This window comes from Montipora foliosa, chromosome 7 (genome assembly GCF_036669935.1).
Source record: "Montipora foliosa isolate CH-2021 chromosome 7, ASM3666993v2, whole genome shotgun sequence".
Lineage (NCBI taxonomy): Eukaryota > Metazoa > Cnidaria > Anthozoa > Scleractinia > Acroporidae > Montipora > Montipora foliosa.
This window is the reverse complement of record NC_090875.1, coordinates 38,058,473-38,080,972: the sequence shown is the minus strand read 5'-3', so window position 1 is coordinate 38,080,972 and position 22,500 is coordinate 38,058,473. Positions and strand designations below refer to the sequence as shown.

Below are 22,500 nucleotides of genomic sequence, written 5' to 3'. Positions count from 1 at the left end.
AATAAGATGTATTAGGCTTTCTTGAACGGCATTAGGGGATTGTGCAGTAGTTTCTATGGCCAACTGAAAAGAGTGACACCATTAATGGGAATATGGTATACGTAAATGTAACATGAAAGACAACTCAAAGAATGGGTTAGTAGCAGGACCAGCGTTTTGTGATTATTGGAATTCAACAAGGGAAAGTCCCTCTCTGCTTCAGGAAGTTAAACATGTACTGTCTTCTACAAAGAGTTTCAGAATCTGCCTTTAAGTCCTCTACCTGGAGAAATGCATGACGCTTTTAGCTATCACAATGAGGCTACTTTTGATTTTGATTTTGGTGACCGCTGTTGACATAATTAAGCTGGAAACCAAAATTGGTAACAAAAAGTTTGATTGATGGACAGCAAAATTATCCTTACAACTTACCTTATTACAATCACGGCAGAGAATCTGTAACAAGAAACTAGTATCGAGTATCAAGACTAACCATCCACCTTCAACTCCAAAATTCAGTGCTACACGTGGGCTGTACAGAATAAAAGTGCTAATAACTTGGAAACAGTTTTAGCTAGTCTCCCTTCGAACGGGAAGGGACTGAAAAGACCTCTTCCCAATGCACACAGGTCAGTACCCTTGTATACACTATGCACACCGCCTAAAGCTGAGCAATTAAAAATTTGATTTAAGCATAAAAAGAGTTATAAGACATGCATAGGTGGGAGATATTCGAACCGAGAAGGTGCATGGAAAGGTGGGAAAAAATATGGACATCAAAAGAGCACGATGCAGAGGTGCAATGACGAGAAACAATAATTAACAGTTATTCTTTGAAATCGAGGTGAATAGTGGCAGAAGATTGCGATAATTGTTTTGGCCCCGTCCACACGTATCCGGAGATTTTTGTATCCGCAAATCTTTTTTTGTACGGATACACCTCGCGTCCACACGTGTCCGCCGTATACGCTCAATGTATCCTGAGATTTCTGTATACGCTCTCCAGAGTGGAAATTTCTGTATACGCTGTGTATCCAGATACGTGTGGATGCTCGTATCCGTATATTTTTGTATACGCTGACGTCACAATATCAGAACCAGTCTTTTTCCGCATGCTCTGTTGACTACTCCTTTGAGATGTCCAGATAAGAATCGGATACGTGTGGACGGTCGTATACGATTCGTATACGCTACGTGTGGACGCAGATATTTTTGTATCCGCATAAAAAAATTGGCGGATACAAAAATCTCCGGATACGTGTGAACGGTGCATTAGTATATACTCAAGAAGTGATCTCAGCAACATTTGAAGAAAACAATCCAAAGTCGATTTAATTAACATCTCAATCCATGCGTGCAAAAGGTGAAAGCGGCACAAAGCATGCACGAAAGTGTTTACAGAAGCTTCAAACAAGGCAAATATAAATAAACGAAGGTTAAAACGTCACAAACGGCAAAATGGTCATTTAACTCCGTCTAAATCAGCAATCTAAATCGACAGTCTGCTTGTTAAAACATTTTCGCCGTTCGATCAAAGTTTTAGAGGTTTATTTTAAATGGAAATTGAAAGTGCAGTTGGTAAAGGATCCACATGGAATGGCTGCTCTAACTGAGGTAAGCGTTGATTTGCTGTAAAATGACCCGTCTTGTTTCCTTGTTTACGCCGGCCATTTCGTTTCGTTTGGATCAAGCATTATTCACTTCGTAGGGAGTGAATAATGCTCAATTACTCCGAGATAGCGAACCAGTCAGATTGCTTGAAACACCAAGATCACTGAGTGAGTATATACTAACTATTAATGTTCTTGCAGGAATGAACTATCTCTTGACATCACGTTGCTTTCACTGTAAGCCATCCCCTCATGCCCTCCCCCTAAAAATGGAAAAAAAGCTCAAGACAGTATTTTACCTTGACATAAAAGTTATTATACTCTTCCGGCATCTGGGTGCGAGATATCTCGTTATCCAACATTCGCCAGGCACGACGCATATCAACCATTGATCTGTTACATATCGGACAAGCATATACCCTGGCAATCCGAGAATAATATCAATTTATTCAATATGAGATTCACTGTTGCTATCCTCTTGAACAATTATTATCTTCCAGTTTGGAAGCTTAAAAGGCAGCTGTTGCTTTTGATTGCTTTCACTAACCTTATGTTTCTGTTTTAACTTCCTGTCTTCATGCAGCTATTTGGGACTTAAACATCTACTACGGCAACATCGAGGAAAACGCCCGGGGAAGGGGGGCCTTTTTCTTTTTTTTTTTTTTTGTTTTGTTTTTTTTTTTTTTTGGGGGGGGGGGGGGTAATCCCAGAAAAATTGGGTCGGGGTGTGTGGCCCGCTTTCTAAACCCTTACACTATTTTAGACCAAAATTTGCGATTTTCCGTACCCTATTTCAGACCTGACCAAAAACTTGACACCCTCTTTTACACCTATTTTCAAATCTATTTCAGCTGTTACACGGTTGGCTTGATAATTTGAGAAGGGCTTTGTTGATGGTCTTATACTCTTCCGGCATCGGGGTGCAAGATATTTAGTTATCCAACATTCGCCAGGCACGAAGCATATTAACCATTGAGCTGTTAAATATAGGACAAGCATATCCCCTGGCAATCAGAGAATAATGGTTTTCTCGTCATGAAAGTATCTCTCACTCGTTCGCTTCAAGCACTCGTGAGAGATACGTTCCGCACTCGAAGATAAAATTCGTATCCCCACGCGGCCATGTAATTTCCCCTATTTGTATTTGTCGTTAAAACCTCAAATTTGGTGATTTCACGTTGTTGTTATGCAGAATACAGCAATAAAATGCTGCACGATTCCTTTTCCTCTTGTAACCAATGATGTTATTGGATTGAGACGTCGTCGTAGCTTTAGCCGTCGTCTTTTCTTAAACTCCCTACTATCGGACACCTTGTCATGTCATCTTTCTATTTTTCTACTTTGAAATTCAAAGTTCTACGTAATTTGAAACAACTTACCCAGATTCCAGTAAATTTGAAAAACAGGTACTGCAAAGGAAATGAATACACAGCTAGAGCAGTACTATTATGCAACTCATCCATGTAATTGCTAATATTTTAGAGGTTGCGAAATACTCCGGTGATCTTCAACAATTATAGGGGTAGCTGACTTGATGTGAGGCAATAGACAAATCGAACTCCACTGATTGGCAATACGTACACCACATTTAATTAAAGTTAAAAAATCTCAGGTCCTTGAGTTACAAAAAAACGACAATTTGCAGAATTGACAATAATCTTACGATGTAGCAGCAGCAGTAGCAGCAGCAGCAGCAGCAGCAGCAGCAGTAGTAGTAGTAGTACTAGATTTGTAGCGACGAGTAGTGGTGATGGTAGTGGCAGATGAAGATGTAGATGTGGGTCCGAATTCGGTCGACGACTCACACCAAAAGATAACCTGATAGGATATACATTGATAGATCTGATAGATAGCAAGTAGCAGATTTTACAATCGCTGAACAATAATAGCTGAATATACCATAAGAGTGCATAGTTTTATAATAATGCGTACGTGAATAAAACTAAGGCGTTGTCCAAAAACGTACGCTCTACAGTTTTCTAAACTCCCTCGCGGCGCGGAACATGTAGTAGCTATCGATAAGCATGAAACTGCAAATTCCTGAGGAAATTGTAATATCGAAGCACGTTTAACCTTTAACATACTATTGATACTCACTAGAAAATTCGTGAGAAAAAGAGGAAAGGGAAAGTAGGCGTTTCAAAACTAACAATCCAATTGGTAAATCACAGAATGTCTCATGCCAATGTCTTGTTTACAGCTGTATGCCATAAGGCCATGAGATATATGCGTGTATTCTAATAATATCATGTATCTTTTTGACAAGACGATATTACACAACAGTAATACATGTTCAAACTCTATTGCACAGCATTATGAAATAACTAATACCACAAAAAAATTATTTCAGTACACAATCTTCACATCAAACTGTAATTTTCAAGTTTAAACTTTGCAACTGCTGTAACAACCTCAGAAAAAAGTGTCAGGTTAAAAACGTTATAGAGCGTTTTCACATGACATCACGGCGGCCATGTTGGTGTTCCAAAACAAAGAAATGGCAGCCATGATGGTGTACCAAACTAATCCTCCGGGAATTGAACTCTATTTTTACGCAAGTACTTTCTTTCGTTTCAGTAATCCAATATAGCTGCTGGTCACGTGAGCGAAAACGTTCCATACTGTACACTGTAGGTACTGTATGGGCAAGAACCAAGGACAAGCTTAACACACCCCACTATATAGCCAAGAATGGTGTCCATCTGATTTCAGTGCTTTTACACAATCTGCAGATTGCAGTCATAGACTATAATTTCATGTATCCATCAATGAAAGTTATAAAATAAATTTTGCAGTACCTGTGCAGCAAGTGACCAATAGGAGGTACGTGTGATGGTATTCTGGATGTGTAAATGTCCTGTGACAAAATATTACAGTGAACATCACCTTCAGTCCTGTTCTGTATTGTTATGTAGCAATGGACAGACTAGTCTTGTACTTTGTATAATTAACAACATTCCAATTTGCTTTATTATGATTATTATGTATTGATTAAAGTTCTGCAGACCACAAAACATTGTAATATTGATTCCCACTGAGCAAGCATTTACCAGGCTCACTCCATTAGTCTCTACACTGTAGATAATAGCGGGGCTCAGGTGCGCAAACCGCGCCAGCGGAGCACCATCTGTAAGATTTTTTGGGAAATCGATCGATGCGAGAATTTTTGGTTATGATGTCACGGTACGCCCGTCCGTCTGCCCGTACAGACTGTCAGGGTTGAGGTGGGGAGGCAAGACAGCCTCTGGGGACGGAAGTGTTCCGGCAGTTTTCGTTGTAATAATAGAGAATAGGGAGCTTAAGCACGCACGTTTTTCAATGAGACGCGGACGGCAACCGGAAGTGAGCTGTTTTCCCTTTTAACTTGTCTTCACACAACCACATTTACATTGCCAAGTATATTTTCTCCATTAGAGACAATTCGTATAAAAATCTGGGAGACACCACTGTCCTTGCTGGAGAAATGTCGTCTTCCGGTTGCCGTCCGCGTCTCAAAAACGCGCGTGCTTAAGCTCCCTAATTACACGGCGGCGCGAAGATATGAATTTTACTTTGAGTCGTAAAAACAACATTTTACGAATGAGCGCAGAGAGTGAGTAAAATATTGCTTTTAACACGAGGAAATAAAATTCAACCTTCAAGCCACTATGTAACTTTCTTTTTTTATACAGACAGGAGTGTTTTACTCATCACACAGAAAACAAAACAACTCCTAATAAAGACTAATCCCAAGTGACCAAAAACACAATGCTTTTGGGTACCTGCAGAAAGATCCCTATTCTCGATTTTACTTCAAACTGCTTTGCAAGGCAAAATTTATTGAAAAACAGCAATGATCGAAAAGCAGTTTGTGACGTAAAATCGAGACTAGACCCATGCCTCTCACATCACGCTGACATGGGTCCAAATTACTGCAAGTTTTGAAAACTTTGCGCGTCTTGCACGGCAGATAAAAGCGAAATTTTGAGTGAGAATCGTCAAACACGTTTGCTTGTGGTGGTAGATCAACATTGATGAACGAAGCGCTTCTTTCCCGAGAAAAGACGGCTGGATGCATGAGCGATAGGCTGTGTTTGTGACGTAAATTCAAATATAATTTATGCAAAGTTAATAGTTACAGGGAAATAGCATTAGACATCCCAAAACACTGATTTTAACAAAACAGTAATTACATAACAATGCTTAAAACGTCTGTGCGAAGATTCCAGATGATACGAGCTTGAGTTTGTGGTTAAAATAATGATCAATGTGAGTTTGAATTCAACCGGCGAATCATCAACAAAATCTTCGGCTGCTTCATCTTTCAGTCGACCTCATCGCCCCCCTCGTTTTGCCACCAATAAACTCAGCAGTAATTTCAATTGATTTTGAGGAATTTTACTTGCTCTTACATTAGCGACGTCTGAGAAGAAATTGCCATTCAATGGATTTGAAAGCCGTATTTTGACCTTGGCGCCAACTGGAAAATCAGTGAAGTTTCCGAACTCAGGCGGTAGAAAACGGCACAATCCCCATTCTCCAGCTTCTCGAACACTTTTCGTTGTCGAAATCCTTGATGTTTCCTACCTTAAAAGCACCGGGTCAAAGAATACCTTCGCAGCCAAAAACCTGACCTGACCGATTTGTGCAGGCAGGTTTCTGATTGCCAGAGATTAACAATGGCTCACCTCACGCGTCCAGCCGTGATTTCGGGAGTGAGCACTGGCTCATTTCCCGAAACCGCGTCTGGTAATCGCGCCTAGTAGCCTTAAGCTCCTCTCAGATTCTCCTTCAGGAATGTTCCCAGAACTGATGGTCGTAATGGTGGGGGGACTGAAAAATTGTGCGAGACAGCCTAAATATTGCTTTTAGCGATAGTCAACGACAACTGTCGTTTGAATCATCTGAGTGGAATATCGTTTCCTCAGGACACTCTACAAAGTTTGTCAGAGGCACACCGTGTAGCTATAACGGTATTTATGCAGGAGTTCATTGTTTTTCTCGAGAAGTTGGTTCTCTGTCCAGAGATGCTGGTTATCGCAGGAGATTTCAATCTCCATATGGACGACGCAATGGATGCTGATGCTAGGAAATTTTCCGACCTTTTTGAAACCTTTAGTCTGATTCAGCATATTAACTTTGCAACTCACGTCTCTGGTCACTGGCTTGACCTCATTATCACTAGGTCTTGTAATGATCTTATGATTGTCTCACCCCGCCCCTCATTGTTTCTTTCTGACCATTGTTTTGTCGAGTGCTCGCTCGCCATTCCATCTGTTGAGGGGTTTACGAGAGAGATAACATTTCGTAAGTATAAGGAGATTGACATTACAGCGTTTCAGAAAGACATTGCCGAATCCAAGCTGGCTAGACTTAAAGACAGTGAGCTCGCCGCAGATCACGATCGCATTTGAGCTCCATTCTCGACGCGCATGCCCGTTCCCGACGCAAGACAATCGTAACTCGCCCTAGAGTACCCTGGTTTAATGACGAACTTAGAACCTTGAAGTCCACGTGGAGCAAGCTAGAAAAAAAAAAATGAGGAAAAGCAACCTTGATTCTGATAGCAGGGCTTATCACGAGCATGCAATCATTATTGCTTTTGCTTGCATGAAGCAAAAAGGCAACATTACGGCGATGTTATCTATGAATGTGCTGGAGATTCTAAGAAGCTCTTTCGTATAGTGAAATCTCTCTGCGATGAGCGCACTGATGCTCTTCCGCCGCATGACAATCCACACCAACTAGCTGATGAATTTGGAGAGTTTTCCCATCGTAAAATTGCTCTCACCAGAGAAGATATTGCAAACTTTTCTATTCATCGGCCCACTGTCTCTATTCCATCACCTCAAACGAAGCTAACGCATTTCTCGCCTTTCTCTGAAACAGAAACACGTGACATATTCTCTTCATCTTCCAACGCTAGTTGTCAGTTGAACCCAATACCCACGTGGTTGCTGAACAAATGTGTAGATACTCTTGCACCTATCATCACCAGGATAATTAACTCGTCTCTCGTCAGCGCTTGTGTTCTGGACAATTGGAAGATCGCACTTTGGCCTCGAACTCGTACATGGAAATTTTCGCCCGGTTAGCAACCTTTCCTAAAATTGATGAGAAGACTGGAATACCACAGCTAGGTTCTCGATCACTGCTCTTAGCATGCTCCCCTGCCCAGTAAACAGTCACCTTACCGAAAACATCATTCCATTAAGACTCCTTTACTTAAAGTACAGAACGACATTCGTCTCAGTATGGACAGGCAGGAAGTCACTTTGATTGTCTTGTTAGACCTCAGTGCCGCGTTTGACACTGTAGACCACTCAATCTTGGATAATCTACTCGAAAGCGACTTCGGCGTTTGTGGCTGTGCTCTCTCTTGGATTAAATCGTTCATGCACGGGAGGAAGCAACATATAACCATCGAACAGCAACAATCACGAGACTTCTCTCTCCTTGGTGGAGTTCCACAAGGAAGCTGCTTAGGACCTTTATTATTCATAATGTCCACTTCAAAGTTGTTTCAAGTGGTAAAAAAGCACCTGCCGTCGGTGGAAGTCTTTGCAGACGACACGCAACTCTATCTTTCGTTTTGTCCTACGTCTTCAGTTTCTCAAGAACAAGCCATTTGATCTATGGAGGAGAGCTATGGAGGAGTGCATTGTTTATGTCCGTGCTTGGATGTGTCATAACATGCTGAAGCTTAACGACAGCAAAACGGAATTTCCGATCATCGGTTCACGTTAGCAGCTCCCCAAAATAAATGTTAACTCTGTTCAAGTAAGCCCCGTTGGGCTGGGCTAGTTACTGGATGGGTGACCATCTAGGGATAACCATTGCCGTACGCTCCAAAGTTCACTTTAGCTTTCCATCCATTCGTGGTGGGTAAAATGAGTACCTGTACTACTGGGGACAAGTTGTGTATACAACGGGATAGGAGTTGCGCCCACCCCTGCCATGAGTTGCGGTAGATGCCGCAAGTCATGGTAGAAGTATTGAAAAGGGAGCCTTTGGGTTGCCTTTGACTGCGGTGGCCCACTTGTCTTGTTGTTGTTGTTCAAGTTGGCACTTCCGAGATTGTGTCACCCTCGTCTGTTCGCAATCTCGAGGTGTGGTTTGATAAGAATACGTCAATAAATGCGCACGTTGGGGTGGAAGGTCTGTAGTAAGGCCTTCTTCGGACTTTCCAAGATCAGGCAAATATGGAAATTTCTATCGGATGATGCCACCAAAGCACTGGTTCATGCATTCGTCACGTCTCACGTCGACTATTGCACCCCCCTGCTTTACGGAGTGTCACAGTACCAACTTAACCATTTACAGCGTGTCCTTAATGCCGCAGCGGGCGTCATCTGCCATCTCTCACGGTATTCTCATGTTCCAACTCCACTGGCTTCCAGTTGCCTCGCGGATCAGATTTAAGATCGAGCTGTTGGTTTACAAAGCGGTTAAAGGCTGCTCTCCATCTTACATAACTGAGCTACTACACATCAAGCCTCCGGGTCGCCAAGCATTGCGTGACGACGATCAACTCCTCCTCTTGGTCCCACGAACTAAATGTAAAACATTTGGCGACCATGCCTTTGCCGTCGGGGGACCAAGGGTCTGGAATAGTCTGCCACTAGCAATTCGTAATTCAGCAAACGTAGATACATTCAAAGCGAATTTGAAAACTTTTTTTTTATTTAGGCAAGCATATGAATTTTTTTAATAGTTGAATTTTTAGTTCTAGTTTATGTAAACAAGAAAGGTTATTCCACTTTTATATAAAATATATGATATATATATATATAAAAGCGCATTAGAATATTTTTATAACTTATAGCGCTATATAAGCTCATTAAGTTAAGGTAAGTTATAGTAGACTAAAAATATTTGAGTTTACCTCGTAGCATATTGGACAATCTGAACGTGAACTCTTTTCAACACACTGGAGAGTTCACAAAAAAACGATAAGTAATTATATTGGACAAATTTTATCTGAGCTTTAAGCGGGGAATGATTGTTCTTGCCTAAGTTTCATTTGAAATTCCTTAAGGAGGCTCGAAAGGGGACATTACTAAACAACGAAACAGCGAAACGAAGCACCAAAACACCATGTATGACGCCACCATACATTGAATACTAACCGGCAAAGGTTGGATTTGACAGTAGAGACATATTTCAAAAAAACTGATTTTCCTTTAAAACTGGCCTACGAATTTTGCTGAATTTTAAATATTTTAAAGATTTTTTCTAACATTATCAGGTAACGCTGTATGGGAAGATCTCACTGTCCTCTTTTTTTTTTTTTAATAGCAATTTATGCTGATTTTAAGGCTCAAAGAAATGCCTATTATCATTGCCACGGTAATGGTATTTTGGAAGAAACTCTGGTCAAATTTCGTCGTGATAAGATTACCCCAACTATATCTAAAAGCAGAATATAAGTATTTTTTTGTGTCAAAAAGGGAGAAAGTATTTTTTTGAGTAAGCCCTCCTTAAAAGCTTGTTGGAGGTCTTCCTGTGAAAGTCTATAAAATATTACCTTTGCATTATGATTCCAATTCCTGACCTTCAAACCTGGTAACTGTTTAATAGCGTACCAAAGAGAAGAGAGAAGTCCTGGCATGGCTTGGCCATGGAAGGCTGGGGAAACATTGTCGGGTCACCAATTAAGTCTTGTCCACTGGACCCCACACGGTCATCTTTTCTTGTTCAAATTAGAGAGTTTAAGGACGGTGCCTACTAATTCATAGGTATTTTTGCAGCGGTTTATGATTATGCAGAAAATGTAGATCTTGACAAGTGTCATTGAAATCCAAAAAGAATATTGGGGGTAAAACCACGCATTTTTTCCAAGATAATTCATGAATAATATTTGTAAGGAGCTTTAACATGCAAAGCAATGTATTGCGTTCTTTCTCAAATTGAAGCTTAATTATCCCTCAAAAATGCATGGTTACCTCCAATTTTCTTTTTGGATACTAAGACTACTTACTAAGATCTACTTTATCCGGATAGTTTTAAATCGCGCAAAAATATCCCTGTATTAGTGAGCATCTCTAATCTGAAACTCTAGTATCTCGAGATGCGCAGAATGTATGCCCAATAACAATAGTAGGCACCGTCCTTAAGCACGCGACGTTTTTGTGAACACGGACGGCGACCGGAAGTGATTTTACAAAGAAATTGACGTCACACGTCACAGACGTCAAGTCACAAACCTCAAAGATGCCTAGTTGGCGTTTGTGGTGAAAAACAAAAACGCGAAAAAGTAAGTTCATTTTAGGTGCAATAATTCTGTTTTTGCAGTTGATTTTTGTTGTTTTCCTGCTAATGCTGGACAATCAACTTTCTAATTCCTATTATTTATGAAAGAAACTCTTCTTTGTCACTTCTACTGGCTGATGAACAACAGCGCTAAAAACGTCGAGACTCAGTCTTGCCAAAAAACCTAGAGTAAGTCTCTTTAGAAAAATATTTGTTTTCCTTGATATTTGTATGTGCTTGTGTTTTTTCGCTGTGGTCTTAAATTTTAATGAGCTGGCAATGCTAAGACAACGTTTCCAGAAAGACCATGTTAAATTTTGAAATGACCGTCAAATTTTATTATTGTTATTATTATTATTTTTGCAACGCTTCATTTTAATTTGTCATTTGCTTTCCTTTGCAGAAATGTACCAAATGGATTGGACAAATTAGCTAACACTGGCAGATCTGAACTTTGCTTTACATTCAGAATCATATCAGGATTATCGATTGTAACTGGATTGAGAATTTCAAGCCGTGTTCTCTTCCAATAAAACAATAAGTTTTTCCTCTGAAATCAATCTTTGATTGTAGTTCTGAAAAAGCATATCTCTTGTCTTTCTTAAAGAAGTCATGATTCAGTATTAAGAAAGAAGACAAATAATCAAAACTGCTGTACAATTAACTAGCGATGCCGTAAAATCACTGACGCGACATGCTTAACTCAAACAAGTCAAGTCACGGACGCCGGTCTCGACCTAGTTTCATCTCGGCTACTTGGCGTCCGTGTTGACAAAAACGTCTCGTCTTTCTGCAAAGTTGATGAGTTAGTGATTTCAGAAATGGAGCTGCTGCTCCATCACTATGGAACTCGCTGCCGAAACACATCCGTAAGATAGAGAAATTAACTGAATTCAAGTGTCATTTGAAAACGTATCTTTTTAGACAAGCATATAGTTTATAAACTTTCATTTTAATTAAGACTCCTATTAGTATTATTACTCTTGTAGATTATAGATTATAGATTAAACATACGTGTAATTAGCTTTTTATCCACGATTTCTGTAGAATATTAAAATATTGTAAAGTAGTGTCAAAGAAATTTGCGGAAAGCCCTTGAGGAAGATTTAGTTGGTGAACGTGGAAAACAAATATATATTCTATTTCCCCTTACTGTTGACCACCCCCACAACAACAATGAAGGGGTAGGTTTACAAGTTTACAATGGGTTTAAGTTGCACGTGTAATTTTCACGTATGCATCATGTTGCAGAAGAGCCCAAATTTCCCTAGTCACTACAAACGTTATAATAAAAAGGTACCCCTTTACCTCCAGGGCTGTCAGCGCTTTATCATTTCTCATTGTATGGACAAGATATTGAAACCAGAAGCCATCCCAGATCATCATGTCTAATAGGCTTATGCAAAAATTCACCACCAAGCCTCGTTTGCACAAAATTATCTGGACGTGCAATATTGTTCACACTTGGGTTTTCTATACAACTTTTGTCCTTTGGGATTCAGCGCATGCTAATATTTAAAAGTTTAATTGTCGAAATCGAGGCTTTTTGGTGAAATTAGCTAGTCAGACGTCAAAACGCATAAGGGCTATTAGGTGAAGGGCAGTTTCATGTACATAATCAGTCATAATGTACGCTGAACCAAGAGCATCATGGGTCTGGTACTGTAAATGAAAAGGGGCCATCATTCAATTCAACCTCGTTCCCCGGGTCTCTTTGTCTTCTAAACGACAATGGACACCCTGAAAACGAGGTTACATGCAATTGTGAGGAATGGGAAAGAAACATTATTCCATGCAAGCACATCGTTGCGATATCTAGAACTTTCCAGTTTCTTATGAAAATTAGTCTTGTGCTAAGAACATTCTAGAAATGACATTGTTGACGTCTATTAAAGGCTCATTTCGGAAGTACTGGTTACTTCAAATTAACGGTTGATGCAATTTGGTTTTTAGAAGTCTCTAGAACCCCTTCTTAGGATATATAAGCAGGACCTTGAACTTGTATGATAGACTCTCTTTGTATAACACAGTGTATTGCTCTATTATACGGTTTTACCTCCTCTCTGACGTGATTAAAGCCTGGTTTTCACTAGCGACGCAAGCACTAGCGCAAACTCAAACACAAGCATAAGAAGCTTATGCTAGTGAAAACGAAGGTCGTGATAAGCATCAAAATCAATCACGGCATCCGCCATTTTTTTCAAATGCTCGGACGCAGGCAATCCGGAGCGAGTGCCTTAATTTGCCAGCTGTAGCAAATTTCGTTGTTCTTATGATGCGTTTCGTTTTCACACGACACAAGCGAACGCAAGCACAAGCGCAAGCATAAGGAAAAGAAAAAAAGATCCTCGAACTTGTACTCGCTTTGCGCTTTTGCTTGCGTCAACTCCGTGTTCATTCTAAAATAAGGGCTCTTATGCTTGCGCTTGTGCTTACGTAGCTGGTGAAAACCAGGCTTAAGGACTTTTGGGTTTCACGAGATTTGTTCGAAAGACTTATTGACTAGTCTCCTTGCGTTTGTCCTTTTCGTGACCAAGCTACGCTTCATTTAGGTGGGAAGATTTAAGGTTTCGGTGACGCAAGTAAAATTTCGCTCCTTATTAAACATGATTTTTATCGCGCGTCAATTGTATCTTCAATTTAGAGGTCTGTTCTCTCTAAATGCGCAATAGGTGTAATTTTTTTCTCGACATCATAAGTTAAGCTAAAAGTACTATGTTTTTGACGTATCAAACTTTGCCGATTGTTATGGTTGACTTTTTAGAAGACAATAGGGCCTTTGTTTACGGACTCTTCTATTGTGAGCCAGAATTAGTGTTCGACCTTAAAACGGAGACGATCGGCAAATTGTTGGCATTGACATTTTCTCACCTTATGGGAGTCTGGTGGGGGAAAATGTTAAGTGGGACACTAAACGACAGGGGGTGGGTGAGTCGCTGCGTTGTCTCTCGCTCACGCAGTGAAGATTTCATCGCCACTGTAAACACGGCGATTTTTGAATAGTTAATCACCGTGAGGACATCAAAAACATAAAACAACTCATTCAAACACAATCCGTGCTCTCGCCTGATGAGTTGTTGTTCCTCCGTAATGATAGACGTGCATGAGTCATCAGAAGCAATCTCTTCAAGACAGGAATTAAAGAGCACTAGATGAAGGCGTGCGCGGATGGGTGGTGCTCGATTTCATTCCTCAAATCCTGACCGTCGGTTTTTATAGCCGATCATTTAGTCCTTGTAAGTGCATGAAAATTATTACTTGAGAGAAACCAGAATGAAACTCGCTTGGATTTACCCGATTGAGCATATTGGGGTGTGAGTTTTCAGCTGGTTAATAGACGATGCGTTTTTCCGACAGGGCCTTTCAAGATTTTTTTTATGGTTGTTTGAGAGTTAAATATCGCAATGTTTTCTTAAGAACAAAGCCAGTAAGAAGATTATTGGGAATCAAAGTTGACCGGCTATATCGCACCTTTCTTTGTTCCAGTGATTTTATTGTTGTCACGATTGCGTTCTCTGACCCGATCATATACAGACATGGAACACCGTTTGTAGATGTTATTTTTAGATTTCGCTACTGAATTTGAACTTCGAAAGCATTTTACACCGATCTGTAGAAGCGTAGTAGCTTGAAAAGTGACTTTCAAGGTTTTGCGGCACGCGCATTTACCATCATAAATTAATTGTTTGTTGACGATGAGAATAAAACCATGAAGAACAATGCAGTGATAAAGCGCGAATTTCAACAACGCTTATAGCAACAAAAGTTAAATGACTCAGTTTTTGTCTGACTGATCATGTAGTAAATTGCGTTTGAGTTAGTTTTTATTTTAACTTGAAACCCATATGCTTATTCTTAAAAGATCCTCTTGGACGGTCGAGAAGAGTGTGCTAATTGTTTAGCGGTGCGCAAGTTTGAATTCAAGTAGAACTTTTGCATCAAATGATGGCGTGCCGGCGTAAAAAGACGCAAATTTTGAAAGCGCTTCAAGGAACAACTCTAACTGCGAACGGAAAATTCTCATGATGAGAATTTTCCGTTCGCAGTTTTGTATCCCAGAGCAAGACTAAAAAAGTAGTTAATTACATTTTCGGCGAGGTGTGGTATAGGTGTCTACAAGAGACAATTAAATCAGTAGCCCATAACTAGGAGCGAACAACAGCCTTACATTCCTGTCAGGGCTAGCCTGCGTAGCAGGCGTATAAAGGGGAGGAGGTTGGCGAGGAGGAAGATCGGCAAAAATGCCCTCCCCTCTGTCCTTTATACGCCTGCTACTCAGGCTATGTCAAGTCGTTTTTACATAACGTTGCATTAATATTCCTCCATTATTTTCATTGAAGCTTCGGAGTAAAGTTACTCTTCACTAATTTGGCGAACTGTCCCTTCGACTGTGTTGTCCCCTTCACTTGATTTATTGGCATCTGTAACAGCTCTGATATCTTTATCCCGGGATCGCGATAATACCTACGTGTGAGTCTGGCAAATAACAGCTTCCTTCTTATAGCTTCGATTTATTTTTGGATTGAATTTCCCACGAATGAGACTCCCACAAGAGCCCGATGACCAATCACAAGAAACTAACTTGAAGTCATGGCGTTACCGAACGTCCTGTTTCGGTGACGTTAGCGCTATGACTTTGTTATTGTTGTTGTTGTTTTTTTTAAGGGAAATGGTAGTCTAAAAATAGATCGTTCTGTAAAACGCATGACATAGGCTTAGTGTGGAAGTTGTTCGCTCCTAGTCATGGGCACCTATTTAAATTTTCCAGATAAGTGCGAAGATCACTTCTCTCTTTCATCTTATGATTTTTCCGCTTGTAAAACCTGTGGAATTTACAATATGAAGGGTGGACCACAGGTTGGAAATTCAAATGGTACAGTTCATTCCAGCGGAAAGTTTCCGAAAAAGATGGAAATACTCAGACGTATTTCTCTTTTCCTGTTCCAACCGAAATGACCGGAAAAATCCTGTACTATTTGTAAAATCCCAGTTGACCCGGTTCACTTCGGCCTCTGTCCCGCCGCCATTTTGATCTGTTATTGCCTTTCTTCCGGATGCGAGACTCGGGCCTGGCGAAACGCCACACCGGGAAAATCCTCATTTGAAGGGCTCAGTACAGAACCGACCTCGGTTGGTGTTGTGTTTAATTTGCTAAAAAAATCACCAGGACCCAGTTGTTGAAAGCCTGATTTAGCTAATCCTGTATTGGTGGAAACTTTACTTGAAGTTTATTTACCAACCAAAAATGTTTCCAGAAGATTCTCAGCCTTCAGTTTTTGAGTAAGACTTTTTACTTTCCTTCAAAGTAAAATAAGATTGTTAAAGGGTATCTTGACGGGAAAAACTCAAACCTTGGTTTGAATTTAATCCCGGATTAGTGTTAATCGGCTTTTGAACGACAGGGCCCAGAGTTGCCTGATATTAAAGTTTCGATCAGATTTAGGAATGAATGATTGTGCATTACATGACGAAGTGTTAGCATGAACGGGTATATTTTCCGAAACAAACCAGAGCGCGGATACCTTTGATCGGTTCATCATCACCGGCCTTCTTGCATACGTGCTACCTATTTGTCGATCTTTTTCGTCCTGAAGCTGACCGTAACTATTAAAGTCGTTAAGGAAAAAGCCCGAAAAACATGGCGAGTAGACTGTCGTTGTTGTTGTTTTTCGTGTAAGAATACACCAAATGGTGTTTTGGTCTGGCTGTTCGCTGATTGAGGAGAAAAATACAAAATGATTTCTGCCCAATCAGGAGCCAGGATTTGATCGGTCGTTTAGAAGTGGTCCATAAAGTTAATAAAGTTATGTCAGTTTTTCATGCGTCTATCCTGTTATGGATCATGAATTTCGCCATAACATTGTCAAAGTAGCTGTGGATCGACGAGGCGATTGCCGAGTGGATCAGCATACAACTTTGACAAAGTTATGACGAAATCCATTGTCAATAACAGGACAGACGCATGAAAAAGTGACATCAATTTGTTTTTTACAATAACAGAAAGGCAGAGGGGTCAAAATTAAGTCAAAACACGAGAAGAAGGCGAGACAAAAATGCGAAAAACTTCAATCTGACGCGAGTGATATCGCGTCATTATCGCATAAATTATACATTTATGTATCTGTCCTCTTATTGAAAATAAAAATTAGCCAATGAGCGCGCAAGAAGTTTGCAGTCATTGTAAAAAGTACATTCGCTGGTCGCAGCGTTTCTCGCACGCTCCGATTTTGTCCTCGTTCCCTCTATATGCCCCTGGGTCTCCCTCCGAGGATGGAGTGTTCCATTTTAACCGGGTTTTCTGTGCAAATGGTACACACCCCCGGCCATAAATCCCTTGGCGTTATATTACCACCAAAATTCAACTTTCGCATTTTTGTTTGTGTCACATTTCATCGTTGGTCTTAGCGATTCGACATTCGAGTTTCACATTTCGACATCCGAATTCACAATTCTACATTCGGATTTCATAATTCTACATTCGAGTTTCGGTTTGCGACATTACTCTCGGAAGCGCTTCTGCTCATTCATCATTCAACATGCAAGTCTTACCATTTCATATCTGTTTGATCATTTTATGCATGTTTTACTTTTGGCAGCTTCTGCAAGTACCGGAGCAGAAATTACGTAAAACAAACGAAACAAAAGACAGAAAACAAAACAACTCCAAATAAAGACGAATCCCAAGTGACCAAAAACACATTGCTTTCCGGTACCTGCAGAAAGACCCTTTACTTTTCACCTTCCAATATGCATGAGTGATTTTACCTTTTGAAAAGAAAACCGCTGTACATACGCGGGAGCGGAAAATTCCTAATGCAGTGAATCAGATACTTACTGCCCTGGAAAAAGCATTACAAATCCAATGAATGTTGATGGATTTGTTTTTGGTTGTTCCTGAAAAATTCCACTTTTCAATGGAGAAAGGGTTAGATCAAACGCGGATAAGAAAAAGCAGATAATGGAAGATTTCCGCGGCCGTTACAGGGATCATTGGCCAATAGATGAAACGATCCGCCAGCTTGGCGAAGTTTGCAACGAGTTTACAGGCGAAGCTCAAAGAAGAGGACCAAGAGTCATGGAGTTTCCTCCCCAATTTTATTAACAGTGCCGTGGAAGACCACAATTTGACATAAGGAAAGAGCAGTTATCTCTTTTCTCGACGAGGGATTCAAAATCTCCGTAACTACACGTTGCACGCGGACGTGTTGGCTAACATTTGGCCCTGTTGAGCATCGGGCGGTGCCGGAGGTCATGAGTTCAATTCCGGCCGGACAAACACTCAGATACTTTAAATAACCCGACAGAAGGTGATCCCTTTCCTTTGTAATTACATCCACAAAAAGTTAGACTTTCGAGTCTTCTTGAATAAGGACTATGAAGACCTATAAATCGCAGGCCCCATATCACAACCTTTGTTCATAAACTCCTACCCACTATTCGAAAAAGACCAGGATACGGAGTTCCCGGTGTTGTGTTGTGATCTTAATTCTCCAGCAAATATGTGTTTTAAAAAGGCCTATGATGTATGAAGCCTTGCAAGCAAAACCAGTCCCAAGTATGTTTGTTTTCCCATGTGTCAAACTGTGGTCTTCCACGACGCTGTGTATCAAAATGAGAAGCGAATTTCATTTCCTTTTAATCCGTCCTCGCCTGTTAATTAACTCGTTGCAAACCTCACCAGGCTGGCGGATCAATTCATCTACAATCAACTCTCTCGTAAGCGGACACCATCGGGAATTGGAAAAAGCGTCCGTCAGTAGGGATGTCCGCTTACGTGAATTATGATAACGTGACACTTCAAATACATGTTGGACTCTTGTTCATGTCAAACGAACGGACAGCATGCTTTCCCACGGACAAATGGAGATTTTACAAAGCCGACCCCACTGTTCTGTTGCTCTATCAAAGGTCATAGTTTTGTTTGTATTGCAAATTAAAGACAAATTTCATTGCCAAGAGTCAATTATTATACGTGGGGTGTCCGCTAAGAGAGAGCGAAAACAAAAGAAAAATCCAATTTTAATTTGAAGTGTCCGCGTCCGTTTACGAGAGAGTGTCTGCTTACGGGAATATGTAAATACAGAGTTTGACTGAAAGGTAAAATGAGGAATGGAAAAAAGTGTCTGTAAGTAGAGCTGTCGTTAGCGGAGAGTTGACTGCCTTTAACAATAATCGCTGTGACGGCGGCAGAATCTTCCATTATTTGTTTTTTCTTAACCGCGTGTGATCTAACCCTTTCTCCATAGGGAAGTGGAATTCCAAGAAACATACCAAAACTAATCCATCAACCTTCATTGGATTTGTTGTTTTTCCAGGGCAGTAAGTATCTGAATCACTGTGTTACGAATTTTCCGCTCCCGCGTATGTACAGCGGTTTTCCTTTCGAAAGGTAAAATCACCAATGCATATAGGAAGGTGAAAAGTAAAACATGCATGATCAAACAGACATAAAATGGTAAGAATTGCATGTTGAATGATGAATGAGCAGTAGCGCTTCCGAGAGTAATGTCGCAAAGGGAAACTCGAATGTAGAATTGTGAAACTCGAATGTAGAATTGTAAACTCAAATGTAGAATTATGAAACTCGAATGCAGAATTGTGAATTCGCATGTCGAAAAGTGAGACTCGAATGTCGAATCGCTAAGACAACGATGAAATGTGAAACAAACATAAAATGCGAAAGTTGAATTTTGACGGGGATTCGGTTCCACGCTAAACGCCGATAAACTACACCCAACATGCCATCCGCCAGAAGGAGGTCACGTCAGAACTTCATCGGGTCACGAAAGCCGATAATATCCGATCTCGACTACGTGATGACGTTCAAATTTGAATTCTAGATGAGGGCATACGCTCAAAAAACACCGTAAATCACGCTTTTGACTGTTATTTAAGCCTTAATTAATCGAAAAATAGTCAATTTTGACAGAGTATAATGAAATTTAATGAAATATAAGGGCAGCCGAGAAACCTCCTTTTCACGGATGGCTGGTTGGACCTAGAAGCTCGCGATATCGCGTGGCAATCTCTCAAACGGAGGTTCTTAACACACCGGAAATACAAACTAAGTAAACAAGGTTTTGGTTTGCGCACCCGACAGTAAAATTAAAGTCAAAGCTCAAAATAATTCTGTCGTAATTCTGTTGGTTAATTGCATGCTCGAGTTTTTTAAAATGTAGAAAAGCTGTAAATCAATAAATCTAACATTAAGGTAATCTGAGACAGTGTCCTCTTCTCCATGTCTGTTAGTCGACAGTCTGGGGTGGTAGGTGTTTTTTTAATTTACCTCCCATTTATTGCCGGTTATTGTCATATCCTTGAAGTCCACGGCTATGTAAATGTTTCACCAGTGGATAAAATGTGAAGTTAGGTAATGCTAAAGTTCTCTAGTAACCTAAACATTGTACAAGAACCTTCTATTTCCAAGTTTGTGACCCACCACATAATGTTACTATTTAAGAAATGGTAAGCGTGCAGCGTGCAACTATCGAGTTTTGGACGCACGCGGGAGGTTGCTAAGCACAAGAGAAGTGTAAAACTGACAAAGTTACACATCAACATTTTACTTGGATCGCAGTGTGTTCATTCATTCTGTTTTAGCGATCTCGGGACAACATGCAACTTAAAACTGCTCAGTTAACTTTCGTACCGTATTCAACTCGCAACGAACAAGACATGCTGTCGCTAAGGTAAAATTGATCGTCTCACAAAGTTAAGCTTAAGTCTGCTGCGATCGGTTGAAAACAAACTGCACGGTTTGAATTGTGCAATTTTGAAAAAGTGGTGCCGCTTCTCTTGTAACCTGTAAAGGATGTATTTCTTGATTTGCTTTTTGCCGTAAACCACTGCTCACTTCCATTGTGGATTGCACTTGAGAAGCTGCGGTTACACAACTCGGAGCCGATAGCGCTCTGGACAACACATCACTGCAATTTTGAAGCTGTGAAACAGATGGTCGACAGTTGTAAAGTACAAGGGATTCCTCGTTTCGATGGCCTGAAATTGACATGATATGTCGATTGGGGACGCCAGCATTAGACCACAGGGTTATGGCCGTAGCTCGGATCCTGTGGTTTGTGTATATCTTAGACAAACCGGCCGCTTCGCTGATTTTCTTCATCATGTTTGCCAGAGTGTTTACGCCAAGTGGCCTTTGTTCGAACCACACATCTTCGGGACTGAAATTTGCCTTTGGGTACTGGAAAAATGAACTGCAATTCGGGGTAACCTTTTCAAGGTAGAGCTTTACTGCCTTGTAGCCATCGAATTGGTCTGCAGATTCGTACATCCTTGCTTCTTTTTCGTTACTGGGTTTGTTACTGACCCCACCTGGATGGTTCTTGGAAGATTCATTATGTGGCATGGTTGGGAATTTTCTCCCGGCTGCGTCAACGACAAACTTGAAGCTGTTGATAGTAAGAGCTCTCTGTCCTTCACGGCCTCTTCGGCAAAAGTAAAGGACAATGTGGTACCAGACATTCTTAAAGGTGAGAGTGGGGAAGAAAGAGAAAAGACTCCGCTGGTTTTGAGTTGTCTAAGATGTTGTTCTTCAATAGCAGGTTTGTGGGTTACATTTTTCTTTCCACTTCTTCTCAAATTAACAAGTTGCGCATCTAACATCTGGTTTGACCGGAAAAAAGTGGGGTCACTTGCTAGCTGAAGCCCTTTGCTGTGTAGAGGAGCGTTAAGATATCTTTCGATTCCAAGCAGGGTTGTTGATTTTTTGTATAGCTCTCCTTTTTGCGTTCGTGCTTCGGCGTAAAATCGCCTGAGATTCTGTTCCACCTGACCCTTTCACGGTCATGTTTTCAAGAGGTGTTTGTATAGCCTTCTCTGAGCACCAGCCTAGAGTTGAAAACATGAATGGCCTCACTGAAAAATACGGTCTTTGTAACTGTTTTGTTATTAATTATTGTAAAATAAAGAAAGCAAGGAATATTTTAAAGATGTAAACAGTTGGATGCCCAAGCGCTGTCCTTGCCAGGTAAAACTTTAATATCTCCGAGCATTAATTTCATGCTCAGTAAAACAATTGTTTTTTAAGTAAGCTGTTCTACTTGAAACAGATTCATGGATTTCATTAATATGTACGACTTGAAGTGGAACTGAAATTAATAAGAAGCTAATCTAAAAACTGTGTGCAACGTTTGCTCGCCAAAAACATTCAAATGGCTTTCTACGCCAGAAATATTTTTTTCTGAAAGATTGTGCAGAGTGTTTTTTCACTCTCGCGAAATCGCTAAAAAGCAACTTTAGTATATTACTACTATATATAATCACCTCGAAAGGTTGATACGGACCAATTTGTTGATTTTTTCGTCTTGTCTGAGTGCCTTTTTTCGATAAGATCATTAAGCTCCCGTTCGCTTAAATTAGCGAATCTTTTCACCTTACTTGGCGGCTCGTCAAAAATGTTGACCTCAAAGTTGGGAAATTCATCGAAATTGTTTTCGTCGTGTCCAGAAGATTTTTCCATAATTAAGCGAAATAAAAAAAAAAACAAAAATTATCTTGCGAAAACTTGGAACATGGCGAAAAAAAAAGTTCCTGGCAAAAGGTCTTACGGAATACTTGACGTCAGCGTGCAACCCACTCGGAAATGGATCGCACTTAATAGCCAATCAGAGCGCTTGCTTGCTTGAAGGCATGTTATAACGTTAGTTCCCTCGCTGAAAATTCG

The 22,500-nt window shown here is 40.5% G+C and overlaps 1 protein-coding gene and 1 long non-coding RNA gene across 6 annotated transcripts in view; one reads left to right on the top strand and one right to left on the bottom strand.

Moving 5' to 3' along the window:
* LOC138009473 (uncharacterized) overlaps positions 1-2,814 on the bottom strand; it is a 5,218-nt gene extending 2,404 nt beyond the window's left edge. Inside the window, exons 1-2 of the long non-coding RNA XR_011124407.1 lie at positions 1,889-2,814; positions 412-435 (exon numbers count right to left, since the gene is read on the bottom strand). This is a non-coding gene — a long non-coding RNA (uncharacterized lncRNA). The remainder of the gene's footprint in view (positions 1-411; positions 436-1,888) is intronic.
* LOC138009470 (uncharacterized) overlaps positions 1-4,627 on the top strand; it is a 210,653-nt gene extending 206,026 nt beyond the window's left edge. For all 5 annotated transcript variants that reach the window (XR_011124400.1, XR_011124399.1, XR_011124401.1 and 2 more), the window contains one exon: positions 4,167-4,627. The gene's annotated coding sequence lies outside the window, so the exon portion shown is untranslated. The remainder of the gene's footprint in view (positions 1-4,166) is intronic.
* The last annotated feature ends 17,873 nt before the right edge of the window (positions 4,628-22,500 follow it).